This window comes from Schistocerca cancellata, chromosome 7 (assembly GCF_023864275.1).
Source record: "Schistocerca cancellata isolate TAMUIC-IGC-003103 chromosome 7, iqSchCanc2.1, whole genome shotgun sequence".
Classification (NCBI taxonomy): Eukaryota; Metazoa; Arthropoda; class Insecta; order Orthoptera; family Acrididae; genus Schistocerca; species Schistocerca cancellata.
Window position 1 is genome coordinate 493852240 of NC_064632.1, and position 7337 is coordinate 493859576.

Here is a 7337-nt window from a genome sequence, read left to right on the forward strand (position 1 = left end):
GCAAACGTGTCCAGGCGCTACAGTACGGGACGTCCACAGTGTGCAACTCCACGAGAAGACCGATATCTCACCATCAATGCCCACAGACGGCCACAGAGTACTGCAGGTAGCCTTGCTCAGGACCTTACCACAGCCATTGGATCAGTTGTATCCAGATACGCAGTCTCAAGACGACTGAACAGACATGGTTCATATGAAACTTACTTGCAGATTAAAACTGTGTGCCGGACCAAGACTCGAACTCGAGACCTTTGCCTTCCGCGTGCAAGTGATCTACCAACTGAGCTACACAGGCACGACTCACGCCCCGTCCTCACAGCTCTACTTCCGCCAGTACCTCGTCTCCTACCTTCCAAACTTCACAGAAGCTCTCCTGCGAACCATGGTAGAGCACTTGCCCGCGAAAGGCAAAGGTCCCGAGTTCGAGTCTCGGTCTGGCACACAGTTTTAAGCTGCCAGTAAGTTTCGTAGCAGCGCAAACTCCGCTGCAGAGTGAAAATCTCATTCTCGAAACATCCCCCAGGCTGCGGCTAAACCATGTCTCCGCAATATCCTTTCTTTCAGGAGCGCTAGTCCTCCATGGTTCGCAGGAGAGCTTCTGTAAAGTTTGGAAGGTAGGAGACGAGGTACTGGCGGAAGTAGAGCTGTGAGGACGGGGCGTGAGTCGTGTCTGGGTAGCTCAGTTGGTAGAGCACTCGCCCGTGAAAGACAAAGGTCCCGAGTTCGAGTCTCAGTCCGGCACACAGTTTTAATCCGCCAGGAAGTTTCATATCAGCGTACACTCCGCTGAAGAGTGAAAATCTCATTCAGACATGGTTCAATCGCCCAGAGACCTGCAAGGTGTATTCCTCTGACCCCTGGTCACAGGAGAGCTCGTAAATCCTAGTGTCAAGAACACAGTACATGGTCATCGGAACAGTGGTCCCAGGTTATGTTCACGGACGAGTCCAGGTATAGTCTGAACTGTGATTCTCGCCGGGTTTTCATCTGACGTGAACCAGGAACCAGATACCAACCCCTTAATGTCCTTAAAAGGGACCTATATGGAGGTCGTGGTTTCATGGTGTGGGGTGGGATTATGACTGGTGCACATATACACCTGCATGTCTTTGACAGAGGAACTGTAACAAGTTGGGTGTATCGGGACGTCATTTTGCTCCAGCATGTCCTGATGGATGATAATGCATCTCCCCACCATCGTGGAGGAGTACCTTGAAACAGAAGATATCAGGCGGATGGAGTGGCCTGCCTGTTCTCCAGACCTAAACCCCATCGAGCACGTCTGGGATGCTCTCAGTCAACGTATCGCTGCACGTCTTCAAATCCCTACGACACATCAGGAGCTCCGACAGGCATTGGTGGAAGAATGGGAGGCTATACCCCAGCAGCTGCTAGACCACCTGAACGATTTATGCCAACCCGCTGTGAGGCCTGTGTACACGTGCGTGGTGATCATATCCCATATTGGTATCGGGGTACATGAGCAGGAAGCACTGGCGTTTTGTAGCTCATGTGTTTTGGGACGGTTTTCTCAACCTGTCACCAATACTGTGGACTTACAGATATGTGTCGTGTATGTTCCCTATGTGCCTATGCTATTAGTGGCAGTTTTGAGTAGTACCACGTTGTGTGGCACCACATTCTGCAGTTATCCTTAATTTATGAGCACTAGTGTATATTCACTAATATCTGCACACGTTGAATAACAGAGTGTCGTCAAAAAGTTACAGGAATTTTTGTTTTGTTAAAGAATATTTAATTACTCATCACTACCAAGTATGTCTCCTTCAAAGTAATCCCCTTCAGATATAATATACCTGTGGAAGTGCTTTTTCCAATTTTGGGTTCAGCTTCTTCAGCGATTCTGTTTTTGTGGAAAAAGTAGCACCATAGCTGTATCTTGAGAATTTCTTTACTGTCTCCCTTTACTCAGGAGTCTCTATGCCACACCGTGTCGAATAGAGACGCCTGACAAAACCTAGCCCATGTGTACTAGTAACAAGGACTCCACAAAAAATGCGCCAAGGAAGTCTGATACTCTTTTTGGTAGTGGTGGGGCTTGAGTATGGCGGTAATGTACCTCCGAAACTTGTTGTGTGAGACAATAAAGACATTCTCAAGATACAACTGTGGTGGTACTTTTCCTCATGTATATCATCAGCTGAAGTCCCTCGTCCATGCAATAAAATAGACATCCATAGATGCTATTTTTATCTTCTCAGTAGTGGTAAATGACGTCCCTCTTAAGCCTCGGTAGTAATAAAAGGAAGTCGCAGGTGACCTTGTTCATGAATACGTTGGCTGAGGCAACATGATGGTTTTGATTTTTGGTAAAAAAAATCACGAACAAGCGTTGCGGTGTGACCGTGACCACTATAGTGGTGCAATTTCCATTAGTGCTACTGGTCGGTTTCTTGGGACTGCTTCATGCAAACTGCGGAAAGCGTCTAGATAGTATTCTTCATTGACCATACGACCATAAGGCAGGAGCTCATGATGCACTCTGCCATTGTAATCGAAGAAAACAGTGAGATGAACCTTCATGCGTGATAGAATATTTTTCGGTTTTGGATCTTCAGGCAGTCCCCTTTGGAACGATTGAATACCTGTACACCCATGTTTCTTCATCTGTTATAGTCTTCTTTAAAGTTTTCGATCGTTGTCGACTTCATTCAGCAATTTCTGAGCAATGTCTATGGGACGTCTTTCTCGGTCGAAATTCAACAGTTTCGGAACCAACTTTGCTGCTATACGTTCCATCCTCAAAACATCCGAAAACGTTGCCTAGCATGAGCCAAAGGATATTCAGACGTCATTCTCAATCTCTCTAAGGGTGATTTGGCGATTTTCCTGAACAATTTTCCTTACTTCTCCCTGACTGTCGTCAGTAAATGATGTGCTGGGACATCCAGGTTGTCTTCAACGCCTTCTTGACTCTGTGGGAAACGTTTATGTCACACATAAACTATTGTCTTACTCATGGTAGATCCACAAAACGCACAGTCACCATTTCCATTGCGATGCTGTACTCTATTCCACTTTTCAAGGAAAGCGTAGTGTAAATTCTTTGATCCATCTTTATCGAAAGTAAAATGAATAAAATATTTGCAGAAGTTAGGTTTACATCATGCCAGAGACTAAGGACTATTGTTCTTCGCTAGCCTTAGTCTCTGGCGTGATGTACAAGTGACTTACGTAAATATTTTATCCTGTGACGCCTATTACCATTTTATGTTGAGAAGAGCCTCATTCTGAAATACGATGTATATAATCTGGCCGCTATCTAAAACCATGGCTTGGGATAATTCACGCTTTGTCAATTTTGTATACGACAAGAGCCGCTCGGCTTCTTGTAATCAAATGTGCCACCATGTGATGTAACAACACCCACTATTTCTGAAGAAGATGTTTTCACATACATCGAAACCGAGGTCTAGGGCTAATTAACATTTGTTTGCAACCGATTGGCTGATTTTTCATACTCTTCACATTTACCCAGTTGCCGTTTCGCAGCCATGTTTACGATTTTGTGTAATTCAGTACGTATGTGTTAGTTTACCTGATCTCCTTGTCTTTTCCTTAGCACTCGTAAGTGACATATCATTTCAACAGCTTCTATTCTATTCTTGTTGTCACCGTTTATCACCCACTATACTCTTTGAAAATACATTCAAGATCCAGTTCCCAATACTACAGTTTTGTATTATACCCTTCTCCATTCTACACAACTAATCTAGCCGGCAAGTGAGGCCGAGCGGTTCTAGGCGCTTCAGTCTGGAACCGCGCGTCCACTACTGTCGCAGGTTCGAATCCTGCCTCGGGCATGAATGTGTGTGATGTCCTTAGGTTAGTTAGGTTTAAATAGTTTTAGGGGACTGATGGCCTCAGATGTTAAGTCCCATAGTGCTCAGTGCCACTTGAACCATTTTGAACTAATCTGGTTTTTGCCACATCACCTCTCCTAAATCTATTACATTCCATTGCCCTCATTTTACTGTCATTGATTTTCATCTCACAACGTCATTTCTAACCGCCATCAATTCTCTTCCGTTGATCTTCCAAGACTTTCTCAACTTTAAGGTGCGACATCGGAAAACTTTAAAGTTTTTATGTATTCTCTGTATACTTTAATATTTTTGTACAATTGTATTAGATTTTCTGTGCTGTTTACTCCTCTACACAAATACTGAGGAATATGGGGGATAGCGTATTCCCTGTCCCATTCTCTTTTTAAATGTTTCGTAACAAACGAATACCACTTTCCGTAAAAAAATGTGGTTTTTCTATCAATACTTGTATTTAGTGTCTAATTACTACAGAGATTCAAAGACTGTTTTCCAGTCAACATCATCAAGAGATTCTTCTAAATTTTCAAATGCTATACATTTGGATTTCTTTTTTCTTATATCTTCCAACGTCATTCATAACATTACTATTATCTAGAGTAGTCATACATTGTCTCTGAATGCAAACTGGTCTCCACTTCACTCCTATTAGAACCTTGTTTTTCTACCTAAAGGAAAGAATTCAAAACAGGCTACACAACCAAATATGTTGTATATGTGCAAGTACATAAACTTTCATCCTCTGATGCTGATGAATATATTACTTCAGAAGTAATTTTTACTGTCTCAGTCACTTTCTACTACTCATTAGCACGACGCATTTCGGCCGCATGTTGTCATCATCAGGTGCAGTATAGTTACATGTACGTAACAAGGCTTGATATATTCAAGAATGTGGAAAAATCACATTAATTTTCAATAGATCTTTTATCTGTCTAGATCGTGAATTTATAAAATCATATGATCCCTTTTGAATGTGCTAGCAATCAGCTTAAGATCTTAAGATATTGTTAGAGAGTGTAAGCACTGAGTCATTAAAAAATTGAAACTGTGCGTATCATTTCACAAATTCGAGATATAGACAAATAAAAGTTATATCTTGAATAGTGATGATGGTTATTTGCTGGGTGTGATAGAGAGGACACGTACCTATGTTTAACCCTACATGGAAACACTCATTTATTTTAGTACCCACCTGAAGTGGGAGAATGTTTAAATCATTTTCTTACTGTCTTTTTTCATTTGTTTAGCACACAAAACACGCCCAGAACTTAACATTTTCACATTCAGGTGCTAACATTTCAGAGATTCTTTGCTTCCAGCACAAACGTATTACAAAGGTAGTAGAAACAAAAAAACTGCAGTCTTTTTGTACAAGTATGTTTATGTCATGTCACCATGTCACATACTAAATGCTACGATTATTCGGTATTACTTGAATATTGAGTAATACTACGACTATATTTTTGCTAAATCGTTGTATTATCAAAACCAGTATTACACACTGGAGAAAGTTTTGAAGAAATCTATATTGTTGCTTTATGGCTTGTTATTTAGAAACCTGTACACATACATTTTACAAAATCTTTTCTTCCTGTTACCAGTCTCCTTGCCCAATTTATGTAACACCTGAAGAACATTCATGATAGGTTGGAACGGGTAACGTGTGTCCTTAACGGGAATAGAACAAGTAATAGTGGTGTTAGGCATTTATTTTTTCATCGTATCTTATTTTGAAAGTGTTTCCCAGTCTGGCATACGCAGAAGACTATCCATGTACTACACGATATTTTGTTGTGCTGATGAATATTATTAAAAAGTGACCGAGACAGCAAAAATTATTTCATATATTTATAATATTTCCACACAACAAAGACGTATGAAAGAAGTATTTAAGAATATGTACTGTTGCGCAAACCGTAAGAACGGAAGTAACTTTCACATTATGTGTCACTTCCAAGTAACATAGTTCGATGAAACTTGTACCTTACGTAGAAAGAATTGCCACAGCGAAGTACAGAAGAATGTAAGTGAAATGGAACCTAATGAGACGAACAGAATTGACTCTTTCATTCAAAGATAATAATTACCCTGAAATCGCCGCGATTCATGACAGTATCTTAGCCACTGCAGATGGTGGGTCATGGTTCTTAATAGGGTTTGTTATGCCCACGAATATCAGTACCCCATCTGTAACCTGCTCTTATGTTGGCCACAAGTATGATAAGGAGTTTTTGTGGTAGGGCGCTCAATTTATCCACCAATGCGGTTGACAGTTATTGGAGGGTCGTTGGTGCACTTGGACGCTCTGCAATCCGCCACCCCAACGTAACCTACACGTGGTCGATGGCACTTAAGGGGATACGGAATCGGATTTTGGGTTAAAAAATCGAATTTTTTTTATTGGCGTATTATATTCTGCCATGTTTCCTCTTTAAAATGACGTATCATACATAGCTCTACTACAATTATAACTATTTTATTTTTATATATTTGTGAGATCGGGTATTGCGCTTTAGTTATACACGTCTCTCGTGGCTGACCATGAACTTTTTGGCAGTACCTTTAAAGTGACATGAATTCAAATATCCCGGTTTCCAGCGACTATTTATACACTAGTTGCCCGAAAATGTTTCTCTCTGGTTTCCTCAAGTTACTCTTTGACTTTGTGGCGGGACTGTTTTGTAAACAGTGTGATATAAGAAAGTAGTTGTTGTTGAGTTATTTCGTATTTAGTGCTTCATTTTTCGCAGTGAAAATGCCTAGAGCTAAAGCAAAAGTATTTAAAAAGCGTGTGAACTGGCAAAAGAAAAGAAATAATGATTCATTAGCAAAGCAAAGCAGTTCATCATCATCACTGTTGGAAAATGTGAATCCACTTATTACTGATTTGCCGAACGAACTTACACCAAATGAAAACAGTGCTTCTCATAAAAAACTAAGAGATTTGGAAGAGAAATATAATTTACTTGATAGAGGGAATGAAGTTTTTGAACTCATTGATACGAATATATTGTGTGAAGCTCTTGAAAACAGTTTGTGCTGCAAAAAATGTCATGGAAACGTATCTCTGAAAGTAGAATCCCATGTTGGCCTGGCTGCCCAGTTTAATTTAATATGCAGTGTTTGTAAATACAGCTGTAAGTTTCCAAGTTCGGTTTCAGTGACTGTAAATAATGGATACAAGAAAACTGAACTTTATAGTAAATATTAGGTTAGTTTATGGATTGCGAGCAATTGGTAAGGGCAAAGCAGCTGGTGATATGCTATGTGGTGTTCTAAATCTTCCAAGTGCACCTTCAAAGTTTGAAGCTTACAATTATGTACTAGGATCTGCAGTTGAAGATGTAGCACAGAAGTCAATGCAGGTTGCTGTGGAAGAAGCAGTGGAAGAAAATGACGGCAGTCGTGACCTCACAGTGGCGTTTGATGGCACGTGGCAGAAAAGGGGCCACACCTCCAACAATGGTGTTGTAACAGCAACTAGTGCTG